The sequence below is a fragment of the Drosophila mojavensis genome, unplaced genomic scaffold (assembly GCF_018153725.1).
Source record: "Drosophila mojavensis isolate 15081-1352.22 unplaced genomic scaffold, ASM1815372v1 contig_136, whole genome shotgun sequence".
Taxonomy (NCBI): Eukaryota; Metazoa; Arthropoda; class Insecta; order Diptera; family Drosophilidae; genus Drosophila; species Drosophila mojavensis.
In genome coordinates, this window is record NW_025318667.1 from 10786318 (window position 1) to 10802243 (window position 15926).

The window sequence follows — 15926 nt, forward strand, 5'->3', positions numbered from 1 at the left end:
AAAAAAAAAAGAAAAGTAAAGTGAAAAATAAAAATCAAGCTAAAACGAAATCAAACCAAAAGCGACATTAAACAACAACAACAACAACAGCTGCAGCAAGAACAACAAGAGCAAACGCAACAACAATTACAACAACGACAACGGCCCAAGAACAACAACAACAAAATCAATTGAAAATTGAAACTTATGGATTGCTGGACGGGTAACGCCCGACTGGCGAGTGTTTTAGTTTAAGGTAAGTTCTGGAAATTCCCATCAATTACTCAGGGAAATATATGTTGAATTTATGCTGCAGAATTCCTATGATCATTTAAGTATAGAGATATAGAGATATACCTCGACCATAATATATTATATTATGACACATATTGTAATAGTATTTTATTTATTATTATATTGAATGGAATGTATAGCAACAATACTTGGCATATGGTATAAATTATAACAAAAGTATTGTTATATAATACCTTCTCAGTAGATAATAATGCCATTGAAAATTATTCGCTAATTATTTACTAAAGTAATTTTTTATCTTCTCTTATCGGTCATATCTATTGCTGTTATTATGGAATACACTTGACTTTGATAGTGTTTTGTGGTGTACTGATTGTACTTGTTCTTCTGAGCTTTTATTGATTATTCATATCCTATCTCTTTAAGGCGTTTAGGCCATGAATGAGTATACTATTTTTTATATCTTGGTCCTTGCACAATTTTTTCTCATTATTGTTAGAGAAATAATCATTATTGCTTATGTTTTTAATATAAACACATTCATTAATATTCCCATTAGTCAGATTATTTTTTTTTTTATTACAATTAGTATGTTTGATATTGCTCATCACAATTATCATTCATTATTATTCTGAAGTATTTTCTTTAGTATTTTTTTTTTGTTTTTCATATTTTTATATATTTATGTTTTTAGTTTTACTTTCTTATTTTAAATTTGTTTATTTTTACTTTTTACTTTTTTATTTTAATTTTTAATATTTGTTTTTGCATTTTTTATTTATTTTTTTTATTTTTATTTTTATTTTTATTCTTATTTTTTTAATTTTAATTTTTAATTTTAATTTTGTACTTTAATTTTAGTTTTAATTTTTTTAAATTATATCTTCTGTTAGTGGCTTTGTCAATCGAAAAGCACTCGAGCAACAGCTGACACTGCGTGTGTGTGTGTGTGCGGGTGTGTGTGAGTGTGCATGTGTGTTGGTTAATTTTTGACTGCTGCAATTAACGCATACACACAGACTAACACACACACACACACTCGCCTTTTGGCTAATTGAAGCAATTTTTGCAATTGCGCAAAATACAAAACAAAAAAAAATAAAAAATTCAAAAAACAAAAATGACAATTAAAATTGAAACCTTTGCAGCCAAAGGCAATTGTTGTTCACACAAACACACACACACAGATATACATACATATGTATATATATATATGTATGTATGTATGTATGTAGCTATACATGCATAGGTATATACACACATTTGCCTGCTGTTTCGCTGCGATCTTTTGCATTCACTTCCCATTGTCAAAAGCCAAGCGCAGACGTCGCTCACTTCCGCCCAACAACAAACAAGCAAACAAATAGCAGCAACAACAACTAGCTAACAAACAATTGCTGTTCGTCTCGCTCGGCCACGCCCCGTTGCCTGTTCGCCTAGCCAAAGCGTTCCATTACCAAAACGTTTCTGGCGCCGACCTTGGCCTTGAGCGCACTTCATTCCATTTGTTGTTGATTTCTGTGTGTTTGCATTAATTCTTTACATTTATCAATATGAAAAATGTATATACATATATATATATATAGAGAGAGAGAAAGAGAGAGAGAGAGAGAGACAGGGAGAGATATTTCTATATGTTCTCATTTGGCAATTGGGTTGGCTTTGCCTTTGGCTTTTGGTTCCCAGGCTGCCCAAATGCGTTGGCTCATTAATAAAACGTTAGCACCGTTAAATTGCCTCGCTGCAGAAATTAACGTCTAATTGATGAAATGGCAAAAGTCAAATGGAAACTGTGGAAAACTGTGCAAAGCCGAGGAAAAGCTTGGGCGAACAAAAAGCCAACAACAACAACAACCACAACAAAAAGGTTGTTTTGCTTATTGATTGAAAAGCAAAGGCGATGCGACTGCAATGACTGCAGCATCCAGCAGCAGCAGCAACAGCAACAACAGCAACAACAGCAGCAGCAGCAACAGTTGCTCATGTGCAATTTATGCGCAGCGTGACAAATCAATTTTGTTTTAGTCATTTTTAGAGAGTTTTGCCAGCAGTTTCGCTGCGTTTGTTTGCCAACAGCAGCAGTAACAACGGCAACAACTGCAGCAGCAACAACAACAGCAACAACAACAACAGCAGCAGCAGCGGTTGGTAGTTTCGCACGCTCGCAACGGCAAACAGCGCCGTTATCATCAGCATAAATATGTGACATTTGCGAGTAATGGCAAATGACGTTCATATCGAACAACCAAACAACCAACAACAAACAGCAACAGCATTAACAACACTGGCAAATAGTTTTCATATTACAGTTGCAGTTGCCGTTGCAGTTGAAAGGTTGCAAATGTGACGCGCCATGCATGCCATAGGTATCACTTAGCGCAAAGTTATCGATCAATCGATAACATGCCGATAGCATTACAGCATATAGTCTCTCTTGATTCATATATATCGATCAGTCGATAACATTCCGATAGCGTTAGATCGACAATATAGGCTTCACTTAATGCAACAATATCGATAAATCGATAACATTAAATTACACCAATGTCAGTTAGGCCTTACTTAATACTCAAGTATCGATCAATCGATAACATGTCGATATTATTCTATTAGGACAATGATATGTAGGCTTCAATTATCGATTAATCGATATCATGCCGATAGCATTAATCAAGCCAATGCCATGTAAATTTCACTTAAGGCAGAAGTATCGATTAATCGTTAGCATTATATAATTTATATTTATTTAATCAAAAGTATAGACCAATCGATAGCATTTTATCAGGCCAATGCCATTATTGAGCTTGCTAATTCGCAATTATTGAAATATTTTCATAGATCTACATCCACATTCACACTTTTATAATATACATACGATTTTGAGGCTCTAGCTCCACAGATGTACAAGATATACTTACTTCTAAAGCTGATCTTTTATGTTATTTAATCGATAACAATAAAACGGAAATAGCTGTGGATGTTTACAGGGACCTTAACAAACTTTTGTAGTCTCTATCTCTTATGGGTTCTGAGATCGACGCCTTCACACCTACGGACAGACGGACGGATAGACGAACAGGGCCAAGTGGATCCAGTCTGTCGTCCTGATCAAGAACTTAATGGGTTCGATGATACCCTGATTTCACATTTTCAATGTGTTTAGAGTATAAAAAACATGATAAACTGAATTTCTATTTTAAATGTGCTCAGATATTATAGGACAACAAAATATTGTTATTTTATCTAGTTATAAGTCATTAACATTGTTTTCTTGATGTTGTATTTTGTTGTATTTTTTGTTGCACTGAGTCGCAGTTGCTTGTCTCAACTTCTGCCCTTTTTCGCAGGCTCCAAAGTCGAGCAAAAGTCGCATGCGTAGGCGAATGTTGCAATCGGAGCGAAATGTGCTTGCCGCAACAGAATGCAATCGAGGTGCTCAACAGGCACGTTTCGCAGCAAATTATGTATGAATACATAATGTGCATATACACCTAAGCATAAGTATGTATATGCAAGTATCTACATATAGACATATATATATATATATATATATATATACATATAGGTAATTGCTGCTAATCATTTGGCGTGCGTGCTGCGTGCTGTTGCCGTTGCAAAAGGTGGCGCCTCCCTGAGCACGCTTTTTCGATTAAAAACAAAAGAAGAGAAAATGTGTTAAAAAAAATGTATAAAGAAAAAAAAAATAAAATAAAAATGCAATAAATAAATAAAAAATTATAAATAATTATAAATAAATAAGCGTCTTGTGTTAATTAGTGCGCTGCTCGCATTGCACAACCGACAGACGCTTTACAACACTGTGCGTAATTGTTGCTCTGAATGCGGAACTGAATGAATCACAGATAAATTGCTCACAACAGCTGAATGAACGCATGTGAATCGAAGCTGAAGCTCAATGATTGAATGTGCGCAGGGCCAGAAGCGAATGGCGATAAAGTGTCTGGAAAGTGCTATCGAAATCGAGTGAGCAATGCACTTGCTCAGGCATGACTGTTATCGCTTTGCGTGATTTTTAAGCGCTTTTTTATTTTTGCTAACGCATAATTGAGATAGATAGTCATCGAGAGAGACAGAGAGAGAGAAGGGAGAGAGGTAGGTGACCTTAAATATGCCATAACATCAAAGAGATGGCTACTTTATCGGTGGCCATGTATCGATAACTTGTGAGCAAGCTATAGCACAGCTATCAGATGAGTTGATGGACTTTGGGCTTGGTCTATGATGATATGAGAATATCTGGTATATATGGAGTCGATAACTATCGATATATTTGTTACACAATATTTTATGGATACTTTCTCAATAAGCTAATATCGATTATATTTGGATTAGAAAAAGGAAAGCGATAGACTTTTATCTTGGCTTAAGCTGAATTCTTGCTCGACAAGTATCGAAACACGATAACTATTCAGATTTATGATATATATCACCGTGAAACATGAAAGCTAATTTGATTGATACTTGAATTACCAATATAGATCATCTCATTCATAATCATCTATATATACATATCTTTAATAATCTGGCATTTATTATTATTTTATTGAAATGAGTTGTGATCGATAGATATCGAATCCGACGGCAGCTGAAATCGAATAGTAAGCAAATATTTATGCAAAGCCCGCGGGCAAACAGCTTCAGCCCCCATGCGAAAACTCAAGAACCTCAAGGTTGTGCGTGTGCGTGTGTGTGTGTGTGTGTGTCGCTGACAAATGCACAAAATGCATAGCGTGGCGCTTTAATGGGGCGGTGGGTGCAAGCGAGCACGAGAAGGGGAGGGGGGAGGGGCGTGGGGCTGAAGCAAAGCGCGTGCAAAACGCAAGAAGGAAGTGATTAATAAGCAAGCAAAGGCAAAAAAAAAAAAAAAAAAAAAAAAAAAAAAAAATAAAAAAAGTACGCGGACTGCTTAAGAGACCGCAAAGGAAAAAAAAGAGACCTGCACCAAATGCAAATGCAATGCTAGACCGAGAGAGAGAAAGGGCAAGGGAGAGAGAGAGATAGGGAGAGGGAGATGTTGGCGTTAGGGGGAAGGGAAGGTGGCTTATAGTGCAGCGCAGTGAGAGCGTGCGCATGTGTTGCATATGCAATATGGTCACCCTAAAACGGCATTTCTGACGCTCGGCGTGAGTGTGTCTGTGTCTGTGTGTGCGTGTGTCTGTGTCTGTGTGTGCGTGTGTGTTATCGTTCGCATTGCAAAAAACTACAAACTATAACGCAATTACATGCAGCAGGGGCCCGCCCACCCCCTGCGCCCAGCGTTGCGCGGCCACGGTTTCCTCTGCCAGCCAACCACTCACCTACGACTCATTACCCACGCACACAAACACACACACACACGCACACACGCACAGCTAACACAGTTGAGTCGGCTACTTTCTCGCTCTGGCGCATGCTCATGCGGCTTGCCATCTCGCTTGCACCTTAAATTGTAATTGCATTTTGCGTGCATCAATTATTGCGCATTTCTCAGTTGCGTTGTTCAATTGTTGTTGTTGTTGTTGTTGTTGCTTTTATCTGGGCAGTCGCCTTCTAATTTACAAAGCAACAACGACAAATATTGTACAATAAAAATAATAATAGTGCATAGCATTAGCTGAACACAACAAAAAAAAAAAAAAAAAAAAAGTAATAATACACATATATAGAAACATAGACACACACACACACACATACGCACACTAATATAGCTCGCTCTGTTCATTTGGCAATTGAAACATTTGGAAACTGTAGAACAAACTGCCAAGTGGAACCGAGTGAATTGAACAGTAGTTGATAGTTGGAACAAATGGAATGAATAGCCGTGGAGATTTGGCGGAATACATGGAAATAGAAACAAGTGGAAGTGGGAAATTAGAAAGAGCAAAATTAGCAGTAAGAAACATTTGGAAAGAGTTACATGAAACAAGTGGAAACCGAAATTCTAGCAGTTGAAACGCTTGGAAACTGAAACAGCGCCAAATAGATAACATTGCAAATAGAGAAATTATAACTAGGAAACATTTTCAATATTTAGCAATAATTTTTTTTACATATAAATAAATTTGAACTATTTGAAATGTTTTTACACAGAAACACATTGAATCTGGAACGTTTGAAAACTGAAACATTCCAAAAGAGACACACATAGTCCTTGTGAGAATGATCCTAGTATATGAGACATGTGAAGAACTATATTTGTTTATATTAGCGTCGGAACTAGTTCATTCATTTAAAATTTTGGAAGTAATTCTTCGTCTCTAAGTAGTTCAGCTTTTCATACGTTTTCCTAGTGCTGGTACTTATTGCGATTCATTTAGTACTGCTTCTTCTTTAAGCAGCTCTTCAAACGTTTGCCTAGTATCAGAACTAGTTCATTATTTGAATGTTTTAGTCGTAGTTCTTCTTCTTCTTTAAACAGTTCTTCAAAGGTTGCCCAGCATCAGAACTAGTTCATTCACCAAAAATTTTGCAAGTAGTTCCTCCGTTTCTTTAAGTAGCTTTTCACACGCCTGTGCAAATGTCGGAACTAGTTCATTCATTTAAAGTTTTAGTAGTAGTTCTTCTTCATCTTCTTTAAGCAGTTCTTCAAAGGTTGCCCAGCATCAGAACTAGTTCATTCACCCAAGGTTTTGGAAGTAGTTCCACCTCTTCTTTAAGTAGTTCTTCACACGTCTAGGCAAATGTCGGAACTAGTTCATCATTTAAAGTTTTGGTAGTAGTTCTTCTTCTTCCTTAAGCAGTTCTTCAAAGGTCATCTAGTATCAGAAGTGGTTCATTCACCAAAACTTTTGGAAGTAGTTCCTCCTTTTCTTTAAATAGTTCTTCACACGCCTGTGCAAATGTCGGAACAAGTTCATTCATTTAAAGTTTTAGTAGTAGTTCTTCTTCATCTTCTTTAAGCAGTTCTTCAAAGGTTGCCCAGCATCAGAACTAGTTCATTCGCCCAAAGTTTTGGAAGTAGTTCCACCTCTTCTTTAAGTAGTTCTTCATATGTCTAGGCAAATGTCGGAACTAGTTCATTCATTTAAAGTATTAGTAGTAGCTCTTCTTCTTCTTCTTCATTAGTAAGTTTGCCTAGTGCCGGAACTAGTTGCCTTTCAGCTAACATAGCATATTTATTCCGTTTGGAACCAGTTCATGCAGCACATATAAATTAAGTTCACGAACAACATTGCGTATGCGTGTTACCATTACTTGACCGCTGAGAAGCGCCAAGAGAGGCGCTTGTCGCACTGCGTGACACATTCTCTGACTGACTTTTCAGCTATTAGCAACAACAACAACAACAACAACAGCAATGTTGACATGCAAGCAGCGGCTGACCCATTGGCAATGAGCATTTGGATGGAGCTGATGGAGCTGCAGGCCAGGTGCCAATGCCAATTTATCTGATCGCTCGAGGTACAGTTGACGCCCCACAGCAGCAGCAACAGTCATGAATAGTAAAAAGCAAACACTGGACGCTTGCGTGCCATCGCTGTGTGTTAGTGTGTGTGCGTGTGTGTCTGTGTGTGTGCAATTGTGGATTAATTATAACCAAGGACTCACAAGATACAAATAAAGATACAAATGTATCTGTAGCTCGTATCAGCGCCGCTGTGTACGTCTGTACGTCTGTGCATGTGTGTGTGTGTCTGTGTGTGTGTGCGAGTGCACTTTCCGTTGGGCCAGAACAAGGTTAATTCAGTTAGCCATTGTTGCTGTTGTTGTTGTTGTTGCTGTTGCTTTAATTACGCTTCGTTACATAATCATTTCAACTGATGACACGCACACACACACACACACACACACACACACACATACACACACACATTAGCCGAGGCAAATATGTATTAAAACCTAATTTATTATTTCTTCTATTTAATTTGGCGCTTTGGGAAAAACAGCTTCAACAACCCGTTGACAGCCGCTCCTAACAGCAATTTTTTTCCCTCTTGTTTTTTTTGTCGCTAGAAAATGTTTGGCATAAAATTTCTTTGGCTGCTTTATGGCATTTGGTAGCCCTAGAAATTTCGCATAAATCCGGTTTTTGTTTTTTTAAGCAACTTTCATGCTGCCCCAGCGACAAAAAAAAAAAAAAAAAAAAAAACAACTTTATATACATATAAGATTAAGATTAAATACAACAAATATATAGTAAGGGGCTAACTAGGTACCTTTTATCTACATATAGCCTGCTTTATAACAACAACAACAACAACGAACACGGCAATTAGACATTTAAAATTTCACCAGGCAAAAGAAAAAAAAAATTAAAATTAAAATAAACTTCGTCTTCATCCATCGCTCATTGCAAATTTCCCATGGTCAGAACTTTCGAAAGTTTTGCCCCTTTTTGTTTTGTATTTTATTTATTTTAATTTAGTTTTTTACACTTTTTTTTTGTGGGACTGCATAAATTTGGCATAGCTAATAAATAAATAAAAAGAAGAAGAAGCAGCAGCGGAAAAAAAGGCCCATTGGAAGTGCTCATAATATTTACAGGGTATGCTAGTGCTATGAGCCATGTTGGACAGAGAGAAAGAGAGAGAGAGAAACATAAGTAATTGTTAGTACAGCTGTTAGTACAACGAGCAAAGCCAGCAGCCGGGCATTACCGACTACAGAATACTCATTGAAGCCTGAACTATTTTTCGATTTGTCACACCCACAAATGGGATACATATATATCGTAGAGAGCTAAGTTTGTGGCTCTCAAACTGTAAGAGACTGTAGGACAGACATTGTACAGAGCCAATACACTCACTTCAATGACTAAAGAAATATAAAAAGATAATGAAAAGTTGAATTTGGAATACACAAGACTTTTGCTAGAAAGAGAGGGAATCACAGAAAAAAAAGGGAAAAAGTGTTAAGGCATAATTAAAGACAAGGAAAATGTTTTAAGAACAGCAAAAATTTTGTATAAGTCAAAAAAATATATAATTTAATAATATATATAAAAATAAAATATATAAATATATAAAATATGTATAAATTTTTTAAAGAAATGAAAAAAAAAAACTGTTTAAAAATAAATTACCCTTAAAATGTATTTACACAAAAATTTACAATATATGTGCATAAAATATGTAGATACAATTTATATGCATATAAATAGCAAACAGCAAATAAAAAAAAAAAAAAAAAAAAAAAAAAAAAGATTAATTTACTGCAACTATTTCGCTAATGATGATTCAAACTCGCTTCGGGTTTCATATACAGTTTGAATGCCTGCTATAGCTACTATTAATCAAACTTATCTATGCCACGCCCCACTCTGCGCCCACGCAGATATGATAATATAATGGTATTTATCGCCTATTTGGCTGACTTGTACAATATATCAATAATGCACAAACCAAAATCTAGGCCTGAGCTCTTCTATTTACTTATCGCAATCAATAAAAAAAAAAAATAAAAATAAAAATAGAAAAAAAATTTTTAATGTGAAGAAGAAGAAGCAGCACAGCTTGGGCAGGGGCTATTAATTCAATGCGGTAGGCCCAACTATCAAAATACACACATACATACATACATGTGTATACGAGCGAGAGGAAGAAGCAGAGGGGGAGGAGGAGGAAGAAGAAGAGCAAGAAGCAGAAGCAGAAGCACATACACAAAAAAAATTCGCGAGTCTATTGAACTTTGTGTTACAACAGCAGCAACAACAACAACAACAGTAGCAAAAAAAAATATATATATATAAAATAGTTTTGCGCAAACGCAACAACAACAACAACAATAAGACACATGAATTGTATATAAACCAAACGCAAAAAAGTTCATTGAACTTGCGGCGCAATCTGCCTGTTGCTGCTGTTGTTGTTGCTAGTTTTACCCGAAAGATCAACGACACGCACAAAACAACAACAATCATAGTCATAGGCCCAACGCACGCACCAAAAGCCAATGAACTGTCGACGTCGCAACGTCGACGCCGACGCCATAGCTCTGCTAACCGTAGACAAACATATACAACAACAACAACAAAAGTGCGTGAGCCACGCGTCAGCGCCAGCAACAAAAACAACGCACGCAAAAAATATTCGCAAAGATCGACGCACGCACCGCAGCAACAAATTGAGGCCGGGCCCCACAAACACAAAAAAAAAATGCGAAAAAGAAACAACACAAAATGTTGCCAAAAACTCAGGCAACAACAACAAGAACCCACACCGTTCGTTCGCTCGCTCTCGCTCTCTTTTGGCAACTCGCTCGCATACGCACGCACAATTGGCAAACACTTCTGCGCGCTCTCTTTCAGTTTACCCGCCGCTCTCTCAACATTTCAAAGTCAAGTTGAAGAGCAACAAAGCTGACGGCCGTCGCTGTGTCTGCTCGCCAGTGTTTGTGTGTGTGTGTGTGTGTGTGAGAAGGTGCATGTGTGTGTGTGCTATATGCTTTTGTTTCGTGATCTTTTTCGCCCAATTTGCGAATTCTCTTTGCGAAATTTGCTCTGCGCGTTTGCTAGCGTTGCTGCCGCTGTTGGCGTCGACGTCGACGTTGACGTACACAGAGCCGCTGGACGCTTACGCAATTCGCATGTTTGGCAAACATATGGCCCCAAAAACAAAATTATTATATGAGCAACAATAGCGAAACAAACGTAGTAGAAATAGTAGAAGAAGAAGAAGCCAAACATGAAAAGAGAAATAATAACCGTTTTGCACTGTTGTCGCGCTTTATCAGCGCACTAAAGCAATTTGTGTGAAGGAGAGAGAGAGAGAGAGAGAGAGTAACGCACGCTGTGCGTTTCCCTGCACTTGACTCTTTCTTTCATGTGCTTCTTCTTATTTAGCTAATGTACTAAATGTATGTACAGCTATTCTACAGACTATTTGCTGTGTCTGTGTGTGTGTGTGTGTGTGTGTGCGTTATCGCACAAACACACAAAATTGCAAACTTTTGCCGCAGCCCTCGCCTTGGCCCTTGCCTCATATCAAGCCAAAGGCACGTACACTGCTTTATTAGAGAGAAACTATTTCCCCATATATGTAGCTATATATAGAAAGAAATCTGTAAAGCCAATCAAAATATTAGTAATAATCATAATAATATATGGGGGAATAGCCAAATGAACATTTTTAGCTGCAAATTCAGTTTGAGTGCATAACGAAATATAAGAAAATATAAATATATACATACATATGTATAAGTAGTAAACTTTTAGTTATATGTATATATAATTTATATACACATGTACATACATACACATTCCTTATTATAGTATGTAATAAATGTAATATGCCTATTCAAATTTTATTTCTTATTTGACCAAAATACAATATTATATAAAAATTTATTTTCAAATATTTTTCAAAATTTAAATTTTACATTTTTATGCATATTTATGAAAGTGAAATGAGCATAATATGTTTAGTTCACTGTACGTCCATCTTGAAATTCGGAATCGTTCTGCCCACTAGGGGCGTGGTAGATCGCATTTTCCGTTATGTCAGAATCCATTTATATGTATTATCTTTTATGTATTCCTTTTATTTGGCTTTTTTTTTTTTTTAGTAATATTCATGCATATATGTAATATTCAGTTTCCTTCCTATATAGACTCCCATATCTTGCTTGGGGTCTTCGTTTTTATTGGCTAACTGCAAATTCGCACATCGTTTGTCTTGGCCAATTGCTTGACTGCTGCAATTGATCTTTAACTGCTGCGCTGATCTTTGGCCAACATTTGATGCACATTTTTGCAGCTGTCCAAAATTGAAAAAAAAAAATATATATATATAAATAAGTAAATATAAATAAAATTCATATTTGAGTGGATTCGCATAATTTGTCTTATGTCGCACCTTTTGAACTGGCGGCAGCGCATCAATTAATCAATGCCAATAATGCAGTCGTGTGTTCAATAGAGATGCCAGCCACGCCCATTCAGGCAGACCGCCTCAGACTTCCGCCTCAAGAGGGGCACAGAGAGAGAGAGACAGAGAGAGGGAGAGCGAGAGAGTGAATAGTTGGAGCAGCTGTTGATTTTTTGTTGCGAATACTGCGAAACATATGTTCTTATCTGTATCTGGCAGATACGTAAGTAGGTCACAGACAAACTACAAGCACACACACGGACACACGCACACATAGAACACTAATGCGTATACGCACTCGCGCTCGCTCGCTCGCTCGCTCGCTCGCTCGCACGCCGGCTGCGTAAATTGCGTATACGCAATGTGTGTCAAGGACAGATATGTGCGAAATTTTTATTATTATTATCATTGTGGTCGTTGTTGTTGCCGTTGTTGTTGTTGGGTTTCTTTATGATTTTCAATGTTTCAGTCGCTGTACGCTGCTGCTCAACGCTAAATTTAAATGACAACAACAATAACAACAACAACAACAACAACAACAGCGGACAGCAATCAGGCACCTAGTGAACTAATTTGCGACTCTGTGTGTGCGCGTGTGCGTGCGTGCGTGTGCCTCTACATGTGTGTGTGTGTGTGTGTGTGTGTGTGTAGATAGCATTGAATTTCAACTGACTAACGACCCGCTAGAAACAGTTTTGCGCGCTGGCCGATCTTTTATTTTTTGCACAACGCACGCCCACGGCCAAGCCAAAGGTCAAACAAAGCCAACTGCGAAAATTTCTCTTTTTTGTTGTTGTTGTTGTTGTTGTTGTTGTTGTGTTTTTGTATTTTTGAGCGGGCGCACGCGGTTTGGACAGCTGTAATAAAACTCGAATGAGTGAAGCTGTAATGCTCCAGCTATCTATGTCTATCTCTCTCTCGCTCTCTCTTTCACTCTCACTCTCTCCTTTTGGCATTTCTTTCTGAAGACAACAGACAAACATTTTTCATAAATATCTGTCAAAAGTAGCTGCGTGAGTGAGACGCCATTAGATAGTCTGAGATACACGAGATACAACATATAGCTGTCAGATACAAAAGTAGCTGTTAGCTATACAGGGTCGGAACTTAAGGGTTTTCTTTGATATAGAAGCATCTATATCATACACAAGTATCTCTTATTTAAAATATTCGATTTAGTTTAGTCTTCCATCTTTGAAATACTTAAATAAGATACTAAATAATAGCTTATAAAACTCTACTCTATCATTTAGCCGACAAAGAAACAAAATGGCCCCAGGCTAAATTATCTAAGATGGCATAAAAAAAAAAAAAAAAAAAAAAAAAAAAAAACAGAAACAATGGAGAGTATGATGGGGCATATATGCTAGGGAATAAGGAAATATTCATTTTACTAATAAGTAAATTATTTGGTAATATTTTATATAAATAATCAAAATAGTATATATACACATACATACATATATATTAACTGTAAAAAATACCATAAAACCTTAGCTTAAATAAAAATGTTAATTGCACAATTAAATGGCGTTTAAAACTATAAAAATTTTTATATGTAATATTTAAGTTCATTTTAGTGTTAATTAACTTATATAATAATTACATTTATAAACACATTATTAAGCTTGAAATCAAATTAATTTTACAAAATTAAAGCTAAAAATATTTTTTTTAATTTTAGATACATTTATATATATATATTTTTATAAATAAAATATTTAAAAAAATATATATATTTATAAATTAAATATTTTTATATTTTTATTATATATATTATATATTTTTTTACTTGACTTATATTAATTTAATTTGTATTTGTATTCGCAAATCCAATACAAACGTATGCTCTCTCTATCTCTCTCGCTCGCTATCGCATATTCTTTTGGTATGTCAAATTTCCAATTGGGTCGCACGCATCGCAACTTCTGCTGTTTGCGAATTTTTTTCTTCCTTCATTTTTGTTGGTTTTTTTTCGCAAATGCGTCGATCGCGGAAACGAAACAAAATGATGTTGTTGTTGCTGTTGTTGGCGCTGCTCTTAGCCTCTGTGTGTGTGTGTGTGTGTGTAAAGCAACGAACGCATTGCGTAATCGACGCTGCTCGTCGCTGCGCCTTTGCAGCTTGACAACACAGAGCAGCGCTGTCAGCAGCGGACGCTAGTTAAGTTCAGTTGGACGCCTAGTTAGCGCCTACATGTGTGCAGTCTATTTTCTATGTATGTGTGTGTGTGTGTGTGTATGTGTGCCCATGTGCTGGCTGTTTATAAAAGCAGTTAGAAGTCAAATGGCGCTGCCTAGCTGCGCTCTGAAGCAATGCCAAAGCAGGCAGCTTTCGAAAGCGTGCACATGTTTGCATGTGTGTGTGTGTGTGTATGTGGGAGCTTTTGTCAGCTGCTTTTCGGCGTCATGCGTAAGCGGCTATAAATTTAGCAAGCACCAAACAGAACTAGCAACGGCAACGGCAACGGCAGCTAAAGCAGAAGAACCAGAGTCAAAACGATGTCGTGGGCTACGCAAGGCGTCAGCGTTGCCGTCGCTGCCGGCATCGGCATCAGCGTCAGCGTCGACAGTGACTTTTCGCTTTTTGTGTACAGTTGTTCATTTCATGCCTGCTTTTTCGGCCGAACGCGGAATAGAATTCTTCTTTTTTTTCTGTTTCTATTTTTTTTTGCGAAATTAGCAACAACAACAGCGAAAATCTAACAGCGAATTCTTTTTATTTGCCATTTTATTTTTTGCCTGCCTGTTTTTTTTTTTTTTCTTTTATAGCGACGCACAAAAGCGCGTTAAGTTTAGCCTATTGAGAACTACAACAACAACAACAACAATATGGCAGCGTATTTAGGTCAAACGCTCAACGCTAGCAACTGCGTGCCGATTGGCAAAAATACGAAAAAATAAAAATATAAATAAAAATAATGAGAAGCGAAAAAATTAAATTTTTTCTTTGCGAATTTTTTTTCCTGCTGGGTTTTTTGCTGATTTCATTTATCTTTGTGTGCGGCTGCCGCTGTTGTTGTTGTTGTTGTTGTTGTCGCTGCTTGCTGGTTCTTCTAGGTTGTTAGTTGTCTGTGGCACAACAACAACAACAACAACAATAACAGCGACAACAATGTTTTTTATTGCCTATGGTGTGCGTTACCTAAATAACGGTTCATCAAACGTCATGGCCAAGATACATACATACATACATATGTATGCATCTGTGAGATACGCAAGTATCTTGAGAATACACAAGTATCTCCAATATAAATTGTTAGCTATGCGATACAAAAGTATCTGTGAGATACTGTGATAAGCACAAGTAAAGGAGCTAGTTACAAAAAGTATCTGCGTGACAGCTTTGACTAGATACAGAAATATTTGTAAGATGCAAACGTATCTGTTAGATACTTCAGTTCAATTGAATCCAAAGGTATCCTGTAGAGCCATAAGTAAATGTTTGATACAAAGTACTTAAGAGATAAATATATGCTATTATATCTATCTATACATTATATCTATGCTATGATATATATGCTATCATATCTGTATCTATATCTGTATCTATATCTGTATGTATTTGTATCTTTCATATCAGTTAGATGTGCTAATGATCTATTGTCTATCTAATACAAAAGTATCTTTGGAATACATATAGAGCTGTTAGATACTCCAGTATGAGATGTGGAAGTATCTATGAGCTAGAAAAGTATCTATATAACATATACATATGTATATGTATGTAAATGATCGAATATGATATCGTATGCTTCCTATAATGTATATATGTATGAGTTATATTAAACATATATGAGCAGAGCGTGAGACTAGATTTAAGTAGATATCTATATATAAAATATAAGATATATGATATAATAGAATCAAGACAAGAGGCAAGACATAA

The 15926-nt window shown here is 36.5% G+C and overlaps 1 protein-coding gene across 3 annotated transcripts in view; it reads left to right on the forward strand.

Moving 5' to 3' along the window:
- The first annotated feature begins 138 nt into the window (after positions 1 to 138).
- LOC6585183 (pneumococcal serine-rich repeat protein) overlaps positions 139 to 15926 on the forward strand; it is a 154367-nt gene continuing 138579 nt past the window's right edge. For all 3 annotated transcript variants that reach the window (XM_002010783.4, XM_044010641.1, XM_044010642.1), the window contains exon 1: positions 139 to 235. The gene's annotated coding sequence lies outside the window, so the exon portion shown is untranslated. The remainder of the gene's footprint in view (positions 236 to 15926) is intronic.